Raw genomic sequence first — 20,103 nt, 5'->3', positions numbered from 1 at the left:
ATTGTGCTCACTCCTATAAACTTCTAACAAGCAGGTGTGCCTTATCATCACCCCTTTCTATTACAATGCATAAGAATGCAAACAAAAACCTCTGATGCAATTTTAACTATTCACAATTTCAAATTTTCTTTAAAAATAACCTTTGAATGCTTTTCCAAGCCAATCAAGGTTTAGCTTTTTTTAAAACACATTTTTTTTCCATTAGCCCTTAAAGATGCAAAAAAAAAGACATTAAATAAAAGGAAAAGGAAACTTAAAATCAAGCAGAGTAGCACAAAAAGGATTTAAAAATCACATTTACGATAATTAACAGAGTTCTTAAAAGCATTTTCTGCCAATGGGTAGCTTTTTGGTGTGATGTTAGCCTTTAATTCAGGATCACAATACACGCACTCAATTTAAGCCTACCAGAGACAATTAATGAAAACTTTCTGCACAGAGGTCTGTCGCGCAATAGGATATCGGCTTTAATAAATGAGGTCTGCGTACTATGCATCGACTGTTAAATATTCTGTCATATCCGGACCTGTGATTAGCGTTAGTAAGATATTTCATACCAAATGCCAGTAAAGTTCTGTTTGCACAAGAACATAAGAACCAGGAGCAGGTATAGGCCATCATTCCCCTCGAGCCTGCTCCACCATTCAACAAGATCATGGCTGACTCTCTTGTGGACTCAGCTCCACTTATCCACCTGCTCACCATAACCCTTAATTCCTGTACTGTTCAAACCTTTATCTTTTCCTTAAAAACATTCAATGAGGTAGCCTCGACTGCTTCACTGGGCAGGGAATTGCACAGATTTACAACACTTTGGGTGAAGAAGTTCCTCCTCAACTCAGTCCTTAAATCTCCTCCCCCTTGCCCTCTAGTTCCAGTTTCATCAGCCAGTGGAAACAACCTCCCTGCTTCTATCTTAACTATTCCCTTTATAATTTTATACGTTTCTAGAAGATCACCCCTCATTCTTCTAAATTTCAATGAGTATAGTCCCAGTTTATTCAGTCTCTCCTCATAAGCCAATTCTCTCAGCTCTGAAATCAACCTAGTGAATCTCCTCTGCACCCCCTCCAGTACATCCTTTCTCGAGTAAGGAGAACGAAACTGTACAGTATTCCAGGTGTAGCTTTACCAGCACTCTATGCAGCTGCAACATAACCTCCCTGTTTTTGAACTCCATCCCTCTAGCAACGAAGGACAAAATTCCATTTGCCTTCATGATTACCTGCTGCACCTGCAAACCAACGTTTTGCGGTTCATGCACAAGGACACCCAGGTCCCTCTGCTCAGCAGCATGCTGCAATTTTTTACCATTTAAATAATAGTCCATTTTGCTGTTATTCCTACCAAAATGGATGACCTCATATTTACCAATTTATTGTACTCCTAAACATAATGTTTCAATCTTACATTATCATATCCCAAAACTAAAGATTTATGCAATGGGGACAAAATTACATCAATACCAAAGTTCTTTACTTTTTTTCTAGTCAATAGTGCCTCCTTCCCTGTAGGCATCAATTATTGCAAAGATACGAGCACCCACTTTGCTCCTTGATCAAAAATCCATGAAGTGTGCATGTGCCGCAACAGTGTCAACAGACAATTCAACCTAAGGAATTCCACAAAGGGCCATATCTGATCTTCCTTCAGATAGCAATCAAAAACTAGAATTCTGACCAATTTTCTTGTGACGAACCCAGGGGACTGAAGTCAACATGTGCACTTAAAACTTGCAATCAAATAATTCTGCACAGACTCATCTGTATAACTCAGTTACTCATTCAATAAACTCATTCAGCATCAGGGAGCCTTCCCAGAATACATCAATGAGAGTTTAGGGATTTTATTTTTACTAAACAAACTGGGACACACTAAAATCAGAGCTTTCACATTTGTCCAATTGTAGGCATGTTACGAGCACACAAGCTGAACAAATCTGTAAAATTAACACATAAGTTACTGAAGAAAGAAATATTTTTGGTCATTGCCCGTCCACTTCAGGCAAGGACTTTATATGGTATAATATCTAGGTTGCAATGAATCAAGATAGAGATGAAAAGGAAAGTACAAAAGGCCCAGACAACAGAAAAGAGAATGAAGTGAAATGCTCTCAAGATTTTTTTTTAAACTGGAAATTAAACCTTAGTTCAATAAAGTATTATGACCTCAGTAGAGACCAGTAAATATTGAACAAAAACTTTGAATTCTCAAATAATTCACTAAAAAAAACATGCAACAAGATTTCACTTTGTAAAGTAAGTTTTAAAGGAAAAGGTTTTACTGACAAAGCATAAAGTGCATCTCGTAAGCATTTATATTTTAATTTCAAAATTTCTAACAGGGCTCTCCCCATTCCACTTTTTAAACTAAAAATCCCTTTTTTTTTAAAAAAACAAAAGTGTTGAGTGTCAATTCCAATATCCCAGAAATAAATTAACGTGCTTGTTAGCTCCCAATAGATTTACTGTGGTTTTTCTCCTTTCCCTAGTTATCTTCCAAGGTGAGGAGTTTAGGATGACACATTCGTTAGCACTGCTGCCTCACATCGCCAGGGACCCGGGTTCAATTCCGGCCTCGGATGACCATGTGTGGAGTTTGCACTTTCTCCCAGTGTCTGCGTGGATTTCCTCCTGGTGCTCCGGTTTTCTCCCAGTCGAAAGATGTGCAGGTTAAGTGGGCTGTTCACAGTAACTTCATGGAAACCTACTCGTGACAATAAGCCATTTTCATTTCATTTTCCTTTAATTTCATGCTAAATTGCCCCTTAGGTTGTGGTTGCAGAAATAGGGCGGGGAATTTGGACCTAAGTAAGGGGGTCTTTCGAAGAGTCGGTGCTTACTCGATGGGCCAAATGGTCTCCTTCTGCACTGTATGGATTCTACGATGATTTCATGGAGATTCTCTCACTAGCATCCAGCTAGATGAATCCTCTAGCACTACTTCAATACCTCACAAATTTGGATTTCCCCAGACTGAGCATGGGAGTGACTTGCACCCTTGCGTAGTGGCTGCAAATCAGAAACATCCTTAGTCCCTTATAGTTCTCTCATATTTGTTCCAGTTACTGACAGAATCCCTCTCTCTGCCTGTCTCAAAAGTGGTCCCAGACCAACTGCCTCACAGACAGTGCAAAATGTAGAGATATACCAAAACAATAAAAATCTTCCTAACCCTCACAGTCCATCCCTCTGGCAATGTGACGCATATAATCCATTCACCCGATAGAAATGCAGAATTATCTTTAACTTTTTTCCTGGACCTGAAAAGTATATAGATACTTGAAAACCTCTGTTTTCCAGGCATCTTTGTTGATCTATGGAAATTGCATGAATAATTTAACACACCTGATTTACACCTCAACTTCAAACCCCTTCAGAGAAGCCTACAGGCGAGCCCCTCTCCTCAATACCTCTCACCACCATCCCAGCAACACAAAAGGAGTACCTGCCCCATTACTCTTCACCTCCCAGACCTATCTGATAAGGTATCCAGATCAAGCTTTCTTGCATCTATCCTACATTTAAAAATGGTTCCAAACTTTTTTTTAAATCCTATAATAAATAACAGAAGTAGTGATTTCTGTTTATCGTAAAGGCAAAAAGCATTCCAGCAACTAGAATGCTGCATTGGTGCACACAATCCTTAGCACAGCTCACAGCTTCTAAAGTTTGAAACTTCAGCATTAGGTAATAATAATGCTCTAGAGTGCTTTCCCCCTTCTGTTCATTGAAAAATACTTTGAATTGAAAATAAAATGTCTTCAGCATTTGTGAGAATGAGAAATAAATGAGGAGTTGCCACATGCAACTGCTTTCAAAGCTCTCAACACATATGTAAAGTGTTCATTGACTTGCTATCAAAAGTTTTTTGAATAGTTGTTACAAGAATGCAAAATTCCTATTAATATGACTTCATATTGTATGCTAAAACATATTGTATCGCAAATCACTAAGTTAACAAAGTTATCACATTTTTCTTGTTTAAACTGAAAATTTCAAATTGAACGAAGGTTTCCACTTCTCTATCATAAGCAAACGTATCAGTACAACAGCTAATTACTGTTTTATAAACAAATCAAATCAATTTTTAATTAAATCTTTCTGCTTCTTCCTATCCCAAAGAAGCTGAACATGTCATAGGTCAGACTGAAAAGACAAGCAGAAATTCCAACTGTACCTTTACATTTCTAATAATCGGAACCAAATAGTTCCCTGAGCAGGAAAGCAAAGAGGGGAATGTTTTTGTTGTTGCACCAACTGTACTGTACCTGTCCTGGCATTTATGATCTGGTAAGAACATACTGATATCACTAACACCATAAATCAATTATTGAATTGTGAATTTTTGCACATTTATTTCCACAAATGTCCCCTATTTTTTCAAAATAAGAACAACTAGTTCTGGAATACTAGAGATAATTTGTTGATGTCGGAAACATGCGGAAAGCCATACGGATTACATGAATAATTTGGCAGAGGCCATTTAAACAAAAAGTTTATTTTTCACCCATAATCCGTGAGAAATACAAATGTTCAATGTTACATTTAAAACAGACAATGCATCCCAGTAGGTCACTTATGGGATTTTTTTTTATAATTTGGGAAGTAATTGCACCTCAGCTCACACCCCTTGTCCTATCATTGGATCCACTATTCAAATGCAAAGGTTTTACTTCCTACCAAAAATGTCGAAGAAAAACGTAGGCTCCTAAATATACAGGATGTCTACACAATACAGTTAAGTGCCAAATCAGCATTTAATAACCAAGACACAAATTTTAATCAGATCAAAATAAATTATTTGAAATATAATTATGTACATGGTAATAACATAGATGCTTTCATTAAAAGCAACGGGCAAAAGGGAAGGCTCCAGTTTAGAGCACTTGGAATGACTTTATATCATTTGGAATACCTTCCACAATACATTGGTTTCCGTCAATACAAATCACTAGTAAGATCCAATTGTTTGTGACATTCGTAATAGTAGGGTTCTATTTCGATTTACGACTTCAAATTTACTTTAGGTGACTAACTCTAACTGTATCACCCGGGACACAGGTGACTTCCACATAGATACGAGCCTTGTGTATGTTCTAAACTCGCCAACAAGAATGCTGGTTTACCTCGTCAACAGCGTTCAATAAGAAAAATAAATCAATGAAAAGGCGACGAACAGAGATGGGCCAATGCCCCAAGCGCTCAAGCCAAACACCACAACAAGTCCTTCGGAGCGAGACACGGCAGGGAAGCGATTTTAGGCAGTTTAGCCACAGAGGGCGACCGGTGTGTGCACATTATATAATAATGGTGTACTTTATTCCAAAAGGTTCCACCCCGTTGTCATATTACTAAGTGCCGGACATTGTTGACGTGGCCCGAGGTCCCGGGCTCAGTCCTTTGTCCTCCCGCTGCACGGGCTCGGACTGACCCCCCCCCCCCCTCCCGCCGCACGGACTCGGCTCTGACTGACCCCCACCCCCACACACCGCCCGAAAAACAACTGGATACTCACGCCAGCTCAGCTGTTCGATGACGTCGCGGACACCGGGGGTCAAAAGGTGGCTGACGTCACTGCAGCAAATCATTTTCCCGGCGCGTTTGAATCTACCTCCTGTCGGCACGAGCCGCCCACCCAGGCCACCATAGAACGTCCCACCCCCCTCCCTCACCCAACTGAAATCATGATTGACAAATCACCGTCTCCACTCCTACGTCCACCATTACTGAGCCCGTTTTCTTTAACCAAGAACTTTCCAGAATTTTCCCCTCGAACACCTTTCCCCACCACCCCCCTTACTCCCACAAAAACAACACCGGGCAACGTCTCGACCGACCCTGTTAACGGACGCCCACAGCGGCCGATCGGCTGATGGACAGGAGCGCCGGCCAATGGACGGCGGCCATCGTATCGGCCAGGCGCCAATCAGGGGAGCGTATTCTCTCCGCTGACCAATAGGTACGGCGCGAGGGCGGGCCCTGCAGCTTCCGCCCCTCCCCCTCCAATAGGTCCGGCCGGACGGAGAGAATTTACTGTAGAACAAGATGGCGGCTATTTCCACAACAAGCGACCCCCCCAACGCATATTAATTACAGCCCTCCGACGGATAAATGGCGGAGTGCCTTTCACTCGCCGGCGGCCAGCGCAGCACCAAAACCTTCACGGCTTCACTTTCCGCGGGGCCGGGAAGAAAAAAAAACAGACAAACGCGTTATTTTTTTAAAAAAGAGAACCCCGCCATTTACCTTGTATGTAAATCCGAGCCAAGTCGGAGAGAACAGGGAAGGGGAGGCGGGGGGGGTTTAAAAAACACCCTCCGGGACACGGCAATTGCTAAATGGCACCCGGAGCCGCCCGGTATCTGCTGTCGTTCAACGCTTAATAGGTCGTCCTGTCGGTTCGGAGGGCTTCATGGTGCGCCCGTGGATGTCGCGGGGCGACAAAAGGCGGACTTTTAATGGAGATTTTAGTGCGAGGGAGAGTACGTAAGATAGCGGTAGGAACGCGAACCCTTTGCCGCTGGTGGGGGAGGGGAAGGAGGAGGGGGAAGGGGGTAAGAAGTGAGAGAAAAAAAATGCTCTTTTCAATCACAGGCCGGACACGCCCCTGCGCATGACCCGAGCGATGGCGGAAATCCCGTGCGGCAGGAGCGGCAGCCAGAGAGCCCGTGCGTGAGTGGGGGGCCGGCCGGCAGAGCCCACAGGCTGCATTCGCATTCGCCGCCCCCACCCCCCTTTACAAAGCGCCAACATCCCCGGCCAGCAAGCACCGCCGCGGCACCTCTGCCGCAGAAGGAGCCGCCGGTGGAATCCTTGTGCGAGGCTTCGAGTAACGGGCTGGCCGTCGGCAACTTTACTGCACAAACCCGCTTTTGCAAAAGAAGTCTTCAATCTCTTCTCCCGACTGGTCTTCGTAATTAACTCATGTCAGCAATAAGGATCCCCCAAGTTTAAAACCAAGGAGCCGTTTTCTCACGTCCCTGGAAAATAAGTTACTTTTTTGACCCGTCCCCCCCCCCCCCAAATACCAACCCAAGACGGGGGTTTTAGCCACCCCCGACTGAGGATTTAGCCAAGCTGACCGCCCCCCGCGGAGACAGGATTTAGCCAAGCTGCCCCCTCCCCAGACTGGGGTTTTAGCAAAGCCCCCGCCCCCGGGACATCCAGCAAGATGCATTAACCATGGTTTATATATTTTATCCTCGCCCTTGGTTTTTTTTTCCGTTTGAAGATCAACGTTGAATCAATCCAGTCGTTGTTTTGCCATTTGAAGCGTGCTCGAGAACCAGCAATTTGCTGCAGTGCAAACTAGTAGCTGTGGAGGGCAGGGAGTGAGTCTTGCCTGGTCCCCGTCAAAATTGCTCTTGGCGGGAGTGCATTGTGGTAGCAACGGGGTGGGGAAAAAAATGCTGCAGTTGGTAACCGGCCTCGCAGGTTCTCAGTCTCACTTCACGGCATGCTGTTGACTGGGCAACGATCATGATGAATAAGACGCGGGATAATCAGCTACATGATTACAATTGGCCAATGAGAGTATTGTCAGTGAACATGTGATTCCTATTGTCCAATGAGCGGACAAAAAATCCCATTGGCTCTTTGAAGGTGTAAAAAAGAACCAGTCTATAGACGTCGACTATACCTAGGTATAGAACACTATTTCAGAAACTTTTAGCTTTTCAAATTGACATTTGCAGGGTCTGTGTTCAGTGCATTAATGCAACTGCCTGATTAAACTTTTGTCTCTATCAAAATTATGTGAATGATAAAAGAAATATTGCTTTGTTAGTTGAAACAGACCCGACTACACCTACATCGAGCGTTGCTGTATATAACCTGAAAACTGATTAGTCTTCCTATCAAGCTGCCATGTTATTGACGAGGGCCCAGGCCACTCTTCCTAGCTGCCATGTTATTGAAGATACAGTTCACAGTTAATCCACCTAATTTCAGTACACTTAGATTTGCATGCACAAAGTACAGACTGGAGTTCAGATGTGTACTTTCAATTTTTTTTGCTTCTCAATCTTATTCATTTTCAATAAAAATTTGATATATGCAATCCTTTAGAATTCATTTGACATTTACTACACTTAGCCTCAGGCACTTTAGAACATAAGAACTAGGAGCAGGAGTAGGCCATCTGGCCCCTTGTGCCTGCTCTGCCATTCAATGAGATCATGGCTGATCTTTTGTGGACTCAGCTCCACTTTTCGGCCCGAACACCATTACCCTTAATCCTGTTATTCTTCAAAAAACTATCTATCTCTATCTTGAAAACATTTAATGAAGGCGCCTCAACTGCTTCATTGGGCAAGGAATTCCATAGATTCACAACCCTTTGGGCGAAGAAGTTCCTCCTAAACTCTCCTAAATCTCCTTCCCCTTATTTTCAGGCTATGTCCCCTAGTTCTGGTTTCACCCGCCAGTGGAAACAACCTGCCCGCATCTATCATATCTATTCCCTTCATAATTTTATATGTTTCTATAAGATCCCCCCTCATCCTTCTAAATTCCAATGAGTACAGTCCCAGTCTACTCAACCTCTCCCCGTAATCCAACCCCTTCAGGTCTGGGATTAACCTAGTGAATCTCCTCTGCACACCCTCCAGCTCCAGTACGTCCTTTCTCAAGTAAGGAGACCAAAACTGAACACAATACTCCAGGTGTGGCCTCACTAACATTTATACAATTGCAGCATAACCTCCCTAGTCTTAAACTCCATCCCTCTAGCAATGAAGGACAAAATTCAATTTGCCTTCTTAATCACCTGTTGCACCTGTAAACCAAAGTTTTGCAACTCATGCACTAGCACACCCAGGTCTCTGCACAGCAGCATGTTTTAATATTTTATCATTTAAATAATAATCTCTTTTGCTGTTATTCCTACCAAAATGGATAACCTCACATTTGTCAACATTGTATTCCATCTGCCAGACCCTAGCCCATTCACTTAACCTATCCAAATCCCCCTGCAGACTTCCAGTATCCTCTGCACTTTTCGCTTTACCACTCATCTTAGTGTCGTCTGCAAACTTGGACACATTGCACTTGGTCCCCAACTCCAAATCATCTCTGTAAATTGTGAACAATTGTGAGCCCAACACTGATCCCTGAGGGACACCACTAGCTACTGAATGCCAAACAGAGAAACACCTATTAATCCCCACTCTTTGCTTTCTATTAATTAACCAATCCTCTATCCATGCTACTACTTTACCCTTAATGCCATGCATCTTTATCTTATGCAGAAACCTTTTGTGTGTTACCTTGAAACAAGCTTTCTGGAAATCCAGATATACCACATCCATTGGCTCCCCATTATCTACCGCACTGGTAATGTCCCCCAAAAATTCACTAAATTAGTTAGGCACGACCTGCCCTTTGTGAACCCATGCTGCGTCTGCCCAATGGGACAATTTCCATCCAGATGCCGCGCCAGTTCTTCCTTGATGATAGATTCCAGCATCTTCCCTACTACCGAAGTTAAGCTCACTGGCCTATAATTACCCGCTTTCTGCCTACCTCCTTTTTTAAACAGTGGTGTCACGTTTGCCAATTTCCAATCCGCCGGGACCACCCCAGAGTCTCGTGAAATTTGGTAAATTATCACTAGTGCATTTGCAATTTCCCTAGCAATCTCTTTTAGTACTCTGGGATGCATTCCATCAGGGCCAGGAGACTTGTCTACTTTTAGCCCCATTAGCTTGCCCATCACTACCTCCTTAGTGATAGCAATCATCTCAAGGTCCTCACCTGTCATAGCCTCATTTCTATCAGTCACTGGCATGTTATTTGTGTCTTCCACTGTGAAGACCGACCCAAAAAACCTGTTCAGTTCCTCAGCCATTTCCTCATCTCCCATTATTAAATCTCCCTTCTCATCCTCTAATCAATATTCCCCCATGTTTCACAAATGGATAAAAAGCTGCATTCCAGAGGTAGGGGTGACTGCCCTTAACATAAAGGTAGCATTTGATTGTGGAATCAAGGAGCCCTAATAAAATCAGGGGAAAGATTCTCCACAAGCTGAAGTCATACCTAACATGAAGAAAGATAGCTGTAGTTGGCAAAGGCTAATGACCTCAGGCCAGGTGATCATTGTAGGAGTTTCTTAGAGCAGTGTCCTAGGCTCAATCACCCTCAACTGCTTCATTAACTCGGGATGTTTGCTGATGATTGCACAGTGTACCATTTGGTGCTCCTCAAATAATGAAGCCGTCTGTGTCCACATGCGGCAAAATTTGAACAACAGTCAGGCTTGGGCTGCTAAGTGATAAGTAACATTTATGCCACGCAAGTGACAGGTAATGATTATCTCCAATGAGAGATTCTAAACTACTTAGCGTTCAACAGCTTGACCATCATCAAATTCCCCATCAGCAACATACTGGGTAAAAGCAAATTACTGCGGATGCTGGAATCTGATACAAAAGAGAAAATGCTGGAAAATCTCAGCAGGTCTGGCAGCATCTGTAGGGAGAGAAAAGAGCTAACGCTTTGAGTGTGACGACAACATACTGGGGTTCACTATTGACCAGAACTTTAAATACTGTGACTGCAAGAGCAGGTCAGAGGCTGGGTGTTTTGTCAAAAATTACTCATTTCGTGACTCCCCAAAACTTCCCCATCCCACCAACTGGGCACAAGGCACATGTTTGATGGAATACTTTCTACTTGCCTTAATAAATACAACTCTCACAATACTGAAAAAAAACTGGCATTATCCAGGACAAAACAGCCTGTTTGATCAGTACCCTATCCAACATCAGGACAATGTGCCTGCAGTGTGCCATCTACATAATGCATTATGGCAACTCACCAATGCTTCTTTGACAGAATCTCCTAAGTCTGTGACCTCTAACACATTGCAAAGTTTGACATTAGGTGCATGGGAACACCATCACCTGCACGTTCTTCTCCAAGCCATACAACATCCTAACTTGGAAGTACATGGCCATTTCTTCATCATCACTAGGTCCAAATCCTGGACTTTCCAACAATGCTGTTGGAGTACTTTCACCGCACAGTCTTCAGAGGTTCAAGAAGATGGCTCTCCAGCCTGGACCTGAAACATTAATTCTGTCTCTCTCTCCACGGAGTCCTGCTGCATATTTCCAAGATTTCCTTATTTCAAATTTCTGGATGCACAGTATTTACAGCTGTATGACTACCACCACCTTCTCAAGGGCAGTCGGGGATGAGTAATAAATTTTGGCCTTGCCAATGATGACCACTCATGAATGAATACATTTTAAAAGTAAATTAACAAACATCAACATGATAACATATCCATTACGGTAATGACTATCAATTGAATGCACAACAATTATACAACCTTTGATGGAATCCATAGCTTCAAAACTTGCATTTTTTGAGACAGACCCTAACTAAACAATGGAAATTTGAAAAGTGAAACTAAACTTTTTTGTTTCTGACCAAAATAAGACTGAAACTGGGATTGGAAACCAAAACCTCTTGTGAACTGAAACTGGTTGACAGCAAATAAAAGGACATAGAGCCATCCAAGCTTAGATTGCAGATCCCAGTGGTGTAGTACAGGCTGACCGAAGAAGATGAAAGCTATATCCAGGAGCTGGCAGGTGGGTGTGGGGAGCAGAGGATGGTGAATTTGTGGAAGTCGCTGCCCCATAGTGCATTAGATTCTGAGTCATTAAATGGTTTTAAGAAGGAGATAAATATATTTCTGATTTTAAAATGGGTTAAAGGGACATGGGGATAAGGCAGGGATGTGGTTTTGAGACCAGGAAAAGATCATCCATGATCTGATTGAATGACGGAGCAAGCTCAAAGGGCTAAATTGCCTATTTCTCCTAATTCCTATGTTCCTACCCTTGGTTTATCTGACAAGATTCTACATCACAGACCCCTCCCTTTGAACTTCCCCTACCTTCAATGCTCCCTCGTTTCCCACAGCCTCCGCACTGCTCCCTAATTTTCTCATCCCCACCAGCCCCCGACATGTCTCCATGGTTTCTTCTCCACTCCATTTTTTGCCTTCCCACCCCACCCCTGTGTTCCTGCACCCCCTCAGTTTTGTCTTCCAACCTTCTCTTGTATTCCAGCAAGTTATGTTTTGTCTTCTCCTCTTCTCTCCCCCCCCCCCCCCCCCCCCCCACACACACACACACACACACACACACACACTCCTCCCCAACATCTTGGTCATTGCATACCTTTGCTTCATGTGGAGCAGGAAGTCCTCTACACCAATTTGGTCTGGCCGTGATTTGGACCGGTGTGAATTCCCACTGGGGGGCAGATGATGTCCAAAGTAGACAAACGTATCTACTTGTACCAGTGTATCATCATTCATTTTAATCTTCCATCTAGTTTTGTCTAATGTATTATTTCTAACTGCTATTGTTTTTCGCTTTTGTCTTCATACTGAATCTATATTCTAAACTTAATTCCAGTTAAGGGCGTCATCCCACCATTGCTGGGATTTGATTGGTGGCAGGAAAGATGCATGCCAAGTTCTCAGCCAGGCAGGTTTTCCTGTGCAGGCTGGTGGCAAGTGGGGCACCCCTCCTTAATGAGTCTCTTGTGCTAGTGGCTGACCCTGCCAAACTGTAACACAGACACCTCCCATCCACCAGGCTCCCTACACCCACCTGCCAGCTCCACCCACCCCTTTCTAAGCCCTGCTAGCTTGGACTGGCGAGATTCCCAGCACTCACCTCGAAAGGATCCAGCACAACATGTCCCCTCCACCAATATTGGTGGCAAAGCCATTACGGCCTGTGATTGGCCAGCAGATGAGTTCCTCCTCATCTCAGTTCTAAATTGAGGGCGGCACGGTGGTGCGATGGTTAGCACTGCTGCCTCATGGCACCGAGGACCTGGGTTCGATTCCAGCCCCGGGTCACTGTCCGTGTGGAGTTTGCACATTCTGCCCATGTCTGCGTGGATCTTACCCCCACAACCCAAAGATGTGCAGGGTAGGTGGATTAGCCATGTTAAATTGCCCCTTAATTGGAAAAAAAAAATTGGCTACTTTAAAATTTAAAACAAAAATCTCAGTTCTAAATCTACCGCCTCTCAACTTATATCTGTGACCTCTCACTCTAGATTGCCTCACACGGGGGGAACATTTTGTCGGGTACTGGTGGTTGGAGGGCACCTTAACGGCCTGTGATTGGCCAGCAGTTTCCTGAGGCGCGACCTCCTCTTCTTGACAATGGAAGTTTCACCTCCAGTCTATTAATGGCCAAATGGCCGTTAAACAGATGTTGGATGTTAGATCCAGCTTTATGTCTTTTTTTAATAGTATGGTGACCAGGACTGCCCCGGGCAGGCTCCATCTCCCCAGCCTTTTAGCCATCTTGATAAATCCAGCCCCTGGAAGCACTGGAGAAGGTTAACAAAAATTCACAAAGGTGACCCGAGAACTGTGAGATTGCAGCTATTGGGAAAGATTAAACAGATTTGTCAATTTTATTTTAGAAAAGAGACTATTTAAAGGCGATCATCTAGCAGGGTAGATGTGTGGAGAATGTTTTCACGTGTGGGAGAATCCAAAACTAAGGGCCATGTCACAGCCCCCTGGGCTAATGCATGGTCAATTCCAGCCCCACTTGACCCGGAGTCATAACACAAGTGAAATTTGATGTTATTTTAAAAATACCTGAAGACCTTGGCTGAGCCCAATAAACCAGGTTGGTAAATTTAACACAATAACCTTTTATTATTTAATAGTAATATAATTAAACTGACTAAATAGTAACTGACTATCTAATGTCCCTTCCCCAAACCACCCCGTTCCAACCTGCCCCACTCTGCGCGCACACACACGCACACACAGACAACACAGACAGAAAGGATGGTGAAGTGGGTTGAAAAATCATAAGGTAAAAACGATAAAAGATCTCTGATGCAGCATGATAGCTGTCAGTTAATGTCTTTCAGGAGTTCAAGCTTTCGCTTCAATGCTTCTTCCTTCCTAGCTTGATAGCGTTTTCTCTGGCAAAACTGTCTACTTTCTTTGTAGACTCAAGATTATTTCAACTTTTTGTAAGGATGTGCCAGGCACTCACTTGTTATAGTTATTGGGGCGGCACACTGGTCATGGTTATTGTGGTGGCATGGTGGCACAGTGGTTAGCACTGCTGCCTCACAGTGCTAATGATCCAGATTCAATTCCGGACTTAGGTGACAGTGTGGAATTAGCACATTCTCCCTGTGTCTGCATGGGTTTCCTCCGGGTGCTCCGGTTTCCTTCCACAGTCCAAAGATGTGCAGGTTAGGTGGATTGGCCATGATAAATTATCTAATGGTTATATAGCATTATGGGGATAAGGTGGGGTAGTGAGCCTGGTTAGGGTGCTCTTTCAGAGGGTTGGTGCCGAATGGCCCCCTTCTGCACTGTAGGTATTCTATGATTCTGACGAACAATAAAGCCATGAATTACTTCAGCAGAGAGTTCCTTCTTCTGCGAGGTCTAATCACTTCTCACCAGCTCTCTCAGAAGCATCCAGCAGGAGCCAATCACTGACTGTCGTCAGCCAGAACACTGTCCCTGGCCAACCCACAGGTTGACAATCAACCAATAGAACCAACTTTCTTCAAAGCTGGTTCTTAAGATTCCCTCGGCACCAACGAGTCTGTACTATCCAAAAACAAATCTTGGAACACACTGTCTTGACCAGCAGGTTGCCTCAGCTTAAGTCCACTGATTAAAGGCGCATTCCGATTATGCGTTCATGGACCAAAAGTATTAAAATAAAACAAACAGAATGGGAACAAAGAGAAAACAAAAGGAAGTACTCTAACCATGATCACAAGATGGTTATTAACAGATAGTTAATAACTATTGTAAGATAGTTACTAACAAATCCAGTAAGGAAATAAGGAGAAATTTATTTGTACAGTGTGGTTAGAATGTGGAATTCATTCTCACAGGTAATGGTTGAGGCCAAAATGTCGATCGCGGTCGACCGATGGATCAGGAATTAGTTTCCAGTCGAAACGCACTTTCTGTGCACCGCGAACTCCAAGCATGTACAGTTTGTCCTTCAAATATGAGAGAATTATTAAATGTGGAAAACGGAGTAATGGTTAACAACCAGATCCAATGTATGAAGTACAACATACAGAAAACACTCAACAACTTTAATTTAGGTAGCATATTTAAGATATCAAATTAATCAGACAAAAATAAACAAACCAAGGAGGAAATATCAGGAGCTGTGCTGACTTAGAGAGTTTCAACCAGGGTAGTGGTAAGAGATATAAAATTGACCTTAGTCTATTGAGTTCTAAGGTGGGAGTAGAGTTGTGAGAGAGAGAGAGAGGAAATGGCATTGAAATAGAAGGTCCTCCCTCTGTCACTGGCGGGTCGGTAACAGGCGGTTAAAATGAATGTGTTGCCGCGATTTCTGTTTATTTTCCAATGCCTGCCGATTTTCCTGCCAAAGACATTTTTCAGAGAGATTGAAGGAATGATTAGCTCGTTCATGTGCGGAGGGAAGGTGGCCAGAGTTAGAGAGGTGCTGTTACAGAGGGGAAGGCAGGCAGGGGGTTTGGGTCTTCGGAACCTGATGTATTATTACTGGGCGGCAAATGTGGAGAAGGTGCGGAGCTGGGTCAGAGGGGTTGATTCCCAGTGGGTCAAAATGGAGGAGAGTTTGTGCAGGGGGTCGGGATTGAAGGCCCTAGCAACAGTGCTGCTCCCGATGGCCCCGGGGAAGTACTCAGGGAGTCTGGTAATAATAGCTTCATTGAGAATTTGGAGGCAGTTTCACTAACATGCCGATTCAGGGGAACCACAGATTTGAGCCAGGGAAGTGGGATGGAAACTTTCGGAAATGGGAGGAGAAGGGGGACTAAGAAACTAAAAGATTTGTTTCTTGGGGGTCAGTTTGCAGGATTGAAGGAGCTGGAAGCGAAGTATGGGCTGGAGCAGGGGGAAATGTTTGGGTACATACAGGTTCGAGATTTTGCCAGAAAGGAGGTACAGAGCTTTCCGGTGGAGCCGGCCTCCACATTGCTGGAGGAGGTGCTGACGACAGGGGGTAGTGTCGGCAGTTTACGGGGCTATTTTGGAAGAAGAGAAGGCAACACTGGAAGGGATCAAAGCAATGTGGGAGGAAGAGTTGGGAGAGGGTATGGAGGAGGGACTCCAGAGGTGCTCCAGAGAGTGAACGCCACCACCTCGTGCGCGAGGTTGGGACTGATACAGCTGAAGGTGGTATATCGAGCACACCTCACAAGGGCAAGGATGAGCCAGCTCTTTGAAGGGGTAGATGATGCGTGTGAACATTGCAGGCGGGGCCCGCAAATCATGTTCATATGTTTAAGTTCTGTCCATAGCTGGAGGATTACGGAAGTAAGTTTTTAGGGTAATCTCTGAAGTGGTGCACTTGAAACTGGACCCGGACCCTCGGGAGGCCATTTTCAGGGTGTCAGACCAGCCGGGGTTGGAAACAGGTGCAGAGGCAGATGTTGTAGCCTTCGCCTCATTGATCGCCCCAAGCCGGATCCTGATGAGATGGAGAGCAACCTCTCCACCCTTTGCCCTGGCGTGGCGGGGGGACCTACTGGAATTCTTGATTCTTGAGAAGGTTAAATTTGAACTGAGGGGAAGGATGGAAGGGTTCTACAATCATGGCCATTATTCATTATGCACTTTCAAGAACTGGCTAACAGCGAACATTAGTTTGGGGGGGGGGGGGGGGGGGGGGTTTGGGGGGAGGGGGACTGTATATGTTAACGGTGACTATGAGTGATTTCTGATTCCTTTTTGTCATTTGTTTATGCTAACATGCGGGCTAATGTTTGGGGGTTTGGTGGGAGGATGGGATCGTTGTTATTGATATGGGGATTAACATTATATTCGTTACTCCTTATTGTTTATTATTGGTGCATATAAATTTGGGAGAAAATGTGAAAAAGGAGAATAAAAATATTTTTTAAAAAAAGAAATAGAAGGTCAGCCATGATCTCTCTGAATGGCAGAACAAGTTTCTCTAATGCCCTTTAGGGGAGGATGTCTTTGCATAATAGTGTGCAAAGAGTGTTGGTGCTTTTTATCCATAGAGAGGCAGTATAAGACAATAGGCAGTATCTTCCCAAAAGGGGACAACGTCTCATAGAGAGCGTGTTAAGCCATGTGTTTCCCAGCGCTCGCAGTGCCAAGAAACACATGGCTATTCAATGCAACTCGTGTTGTATAAGGGGCCTGAACAGGGAACACGCAGCTGAGGCCGCACATAACCCCGTTTTGTACAGTGGGGAGCTCCGCTCGCCGAAACTCCCATGTAGCGAGAGATCTCAAAGGCCCCCAAAGCGATCCCCTGCACCCAAATAGGGCACCCCTGGCCCAATCACACACATGTACAAAATGCCAGCTTGGCATCTTGGCCTATGCTAACTGGCAGTGCCACCTGGATAGTGCAAGGCTGATCCCCAGGTGGTACTGCCAATGTACCTGGCTGGCACAGTCAGGGTGTCCAGGTGGTGCCAGCAGTGCAGATGGGGGTCTCCGATCCCCTGAAAGACCCCCATGAATGCTCTCCCATCTGAAGGTCACCCGAGGTCTCTGAGGTGAAGGGGATAAATCCCAAAGCCTCAGGTACCTCGTCAATCTGTACATTACAGTGAGGCTAGCTGTCTCGCTCTAATATGCAGATTTGCCAAAAAGTGATCCCTCCCACATTGGGTGGGATTTACATCGCAACATGTCGCAAGATCACATTGGATCTCGCAAGGCATTGTTAGCCAGGTAGATCCCAGGAGTGGGGTCACCCAACTTTTATCAGCCACATTGCACCACAGCGAGCTGCTTTTCCGGCTCAGCACGGCCATTGGATCACACCATATATTGTGCAACATGTTTGAATGTTCGCGTGGGAGGGGCTGGGAATACCACGCTGATAGTGATGTGTTATGTACTCTGGGATAACACAGGCTGCAACTGGATGCAGCTTTAACCAAAAGATACTCCAGACCTTGAAGTTAGTTCAATCTGATTTATTGAACCAGGAGCACAGTTAGCACAGTTCTCTATGAGTTCAACTTTCTGCTAACCTAAGTGTGATGTGGAGATGCTGGCGGACTGGGGTGAGCACAGTAAGAAGTCTTCCAACACCAGGTTAAAGTCCAACATGTTTGTTTCAAACACTAGCTTTTGGAGCACTGCTCCTTCCTCAGATCAACCTATCAGAGTAACCTAAGTGTGGTTACTCTGTCTGACTGAACCAGACTAGCTCTTAGCCACGTGCTGGAGGTGTGATACTGTACATACACCCTGACTCACTCTGTAGATGTTCATCAGTGGAAAAAGGCGGAGTGTGAGTGCCTCGTGGCTTTTATAGTGTGATACCACCCCTGAGTGTCATGCCTGCTCATTGGTCATGTCCTGTTCTCTGTGTTCATTAGCTGCCTGTCTGTATATCATTATCTGCATGTCTGCGTATCATGACATCTCCCTTAAAAAAAAATTTTTTTGGCACATATGATGGCATATATTAACATATTTACAAGTAGTGGCATATGTGAACGTATTTATATGTGAAGACACAGCTGTCTAATGTGAGAAAACAGAACATAGCAGACAAAACAAATGTTCATAAGTCCAGTCTCTGGGGCTTGCGTCTGATCCTTGCCGACTGCCGGAGACGTGGTGGTGGGGATGACAGCGCCTTGACAGTCGGGATGGAAGCCTGACTGGTGGCCTCATTGATCGAGGTATCAGGAGGTGGCAAAACGACGGATGGAAACGGAGAAGAAAGCGGTTGCGGGCAGGCAACTTTACGCAGTGCCCGTCTGCTTGGTCGCACAACAGAACCATCAGCCATACGTACAACATACGAGCGGGGCGCAACCTATCGAACAGCGACAGCTGGAGCAGACCAGCCTCCATCCGGTATTTTGATCCTGACAGTGTCTGCTGGGAATAACGCGGGCAAATCGGTGGCACGAGCATCATAGCCCTGCTTTTGCTGGTTTCGGAGCTGCTGCACCTTCTGTAGCACTGGGGGGTGATCCAGGTTGGGCAAGTGTAAGGCTGGAAGTGTCATCCGCAGGTCCCTGTTCATCAGGAGTTGAGCCGGTGACATGCCAGTGGACAGTGAGGTCGCCCTGTACGCAAGCAGCGTGAGGTAGATGTCAGAAGCAGAATCCGCGGCCTTGCAAATGAGCTGTTTCACAACGTGCACCCCTTTTTCAATCTTCCCATTGGACTTCGGATAGTGTGGGCTGGAAGTAACATGTTTGAAATGGTATGACTTGGCAAACATAGACCACTCGCTGTTGAAGCACGGGCCATCATCACTCATGACAGTGAATGGGATACCATGCCTGGAGAACGTCTCCTTACAGACCTTGATGACGGTCCGAGATGTGAGGTCTGAGAGCTTCACGAGGCCGCACAGTTAAGGACCATGTTCGAGATGTCTTGGCTAATACCGGGCCAGTAGACAGCCTGCCTGGCTCTGCGTCTGCACTTCTCGACGCCCAGGTGTCCCTCATGGATTTGGCAGAGCACCAAGCTCTGGAGACTGAGTGGAATGACAATCCGGTCCAGCTTGAGGAGGATACCATCAATTACACTCAGGTCGTCCTTTACATTGTAAAATTCAGGGCACTGCCCTTTCTGCCAGCCATTGGCGAGGTGGTGCATGACATGCTGCAAGAGGGGGTCTTTGGCTGTCTCCTCACGGATACGAACCACCTTCTCATCAGACGCCGGGAGGGTGCTAGCACACAGCTGAACCTGTGATTCAATTTGCCGGATGGAGCAGGACGATGCATCAGCGATGATGAGCAGCTTGCCAGGCATGCGCACTAAGTCAAAATCGTACCTTCTGAGTTTAAGGAGGATGCGCTGCAACTGAGGCGTCATGTCGTTCAGATCCTTGTGGATAATGTGGACCAGAGGCCTATGATCCGTCTCGACAGTGAATGTCGGCAGGCTGTAGACATAGTCGTGAAACTTGAGAATGCCAGTGAGAAGACCCAGGCATTCCTTCTCTATTTATGCATACCTTGTTTCGGTGGGCATCATGGCCCTCGATGCGTAGGCTACCGGTGCCCAGGATGAAGTGTCATCGCATTGAAGCAGCACAGCATTAATGCCACCCTG

The 20,103-nt window shown here is 45.0% G+C and overlaps 1 protein-coding gene across 4 annotated transcripts in view; it reads right to left on the bottom strand.

The window, feature by feature from the left end:
- The window catches only part of brpf3b (bromodomain and PHD finger containing, 3b), an 89,036-nt gene extending 82,194 nt beyond the window's left edge, over positions 1–6,842 (bottom strand). Inside the window, exon 1 of one of the 4 annotated variants that reach the window (XM_038819442.1) lies at positions 6,249–6,842. The gene's annotated coding sequence lies outside the window, so the exon portion shown is untranslated. Of the gene's footprint in view, positions 1–5,517; positions 5,677–6,248 lie in introns of those variants that run through there. The other 3 variants (XM_038819440.1, XM_038819443.1, XM_038819441.1) reach the window with 3 other exon arrangements.
- Positions 6,843–20,103: the final 13,261 nt, after the last annotated feature.

The sequence above is a fragment of the Scyliorhinus canicula genome, chromosome 15 (assembly GCF_902713615.1).
Source record: "Scyliorhinus canicula chromosome 15, sScyCan1.1, whole genome shotgun sequence".
In the NCBI taxonomy this organism is placed as follows: domain Eukaryota; kingdom Metazoa; phylum Chordata; class Chondrichthyes; order Carcharhiniformes; family Scyliorhinidae; genus Scyliorhinus; species Scyliorhinus canicula.
This window is presented reverse-complemented; position numbering and strand designations above follow the sequence as displayed.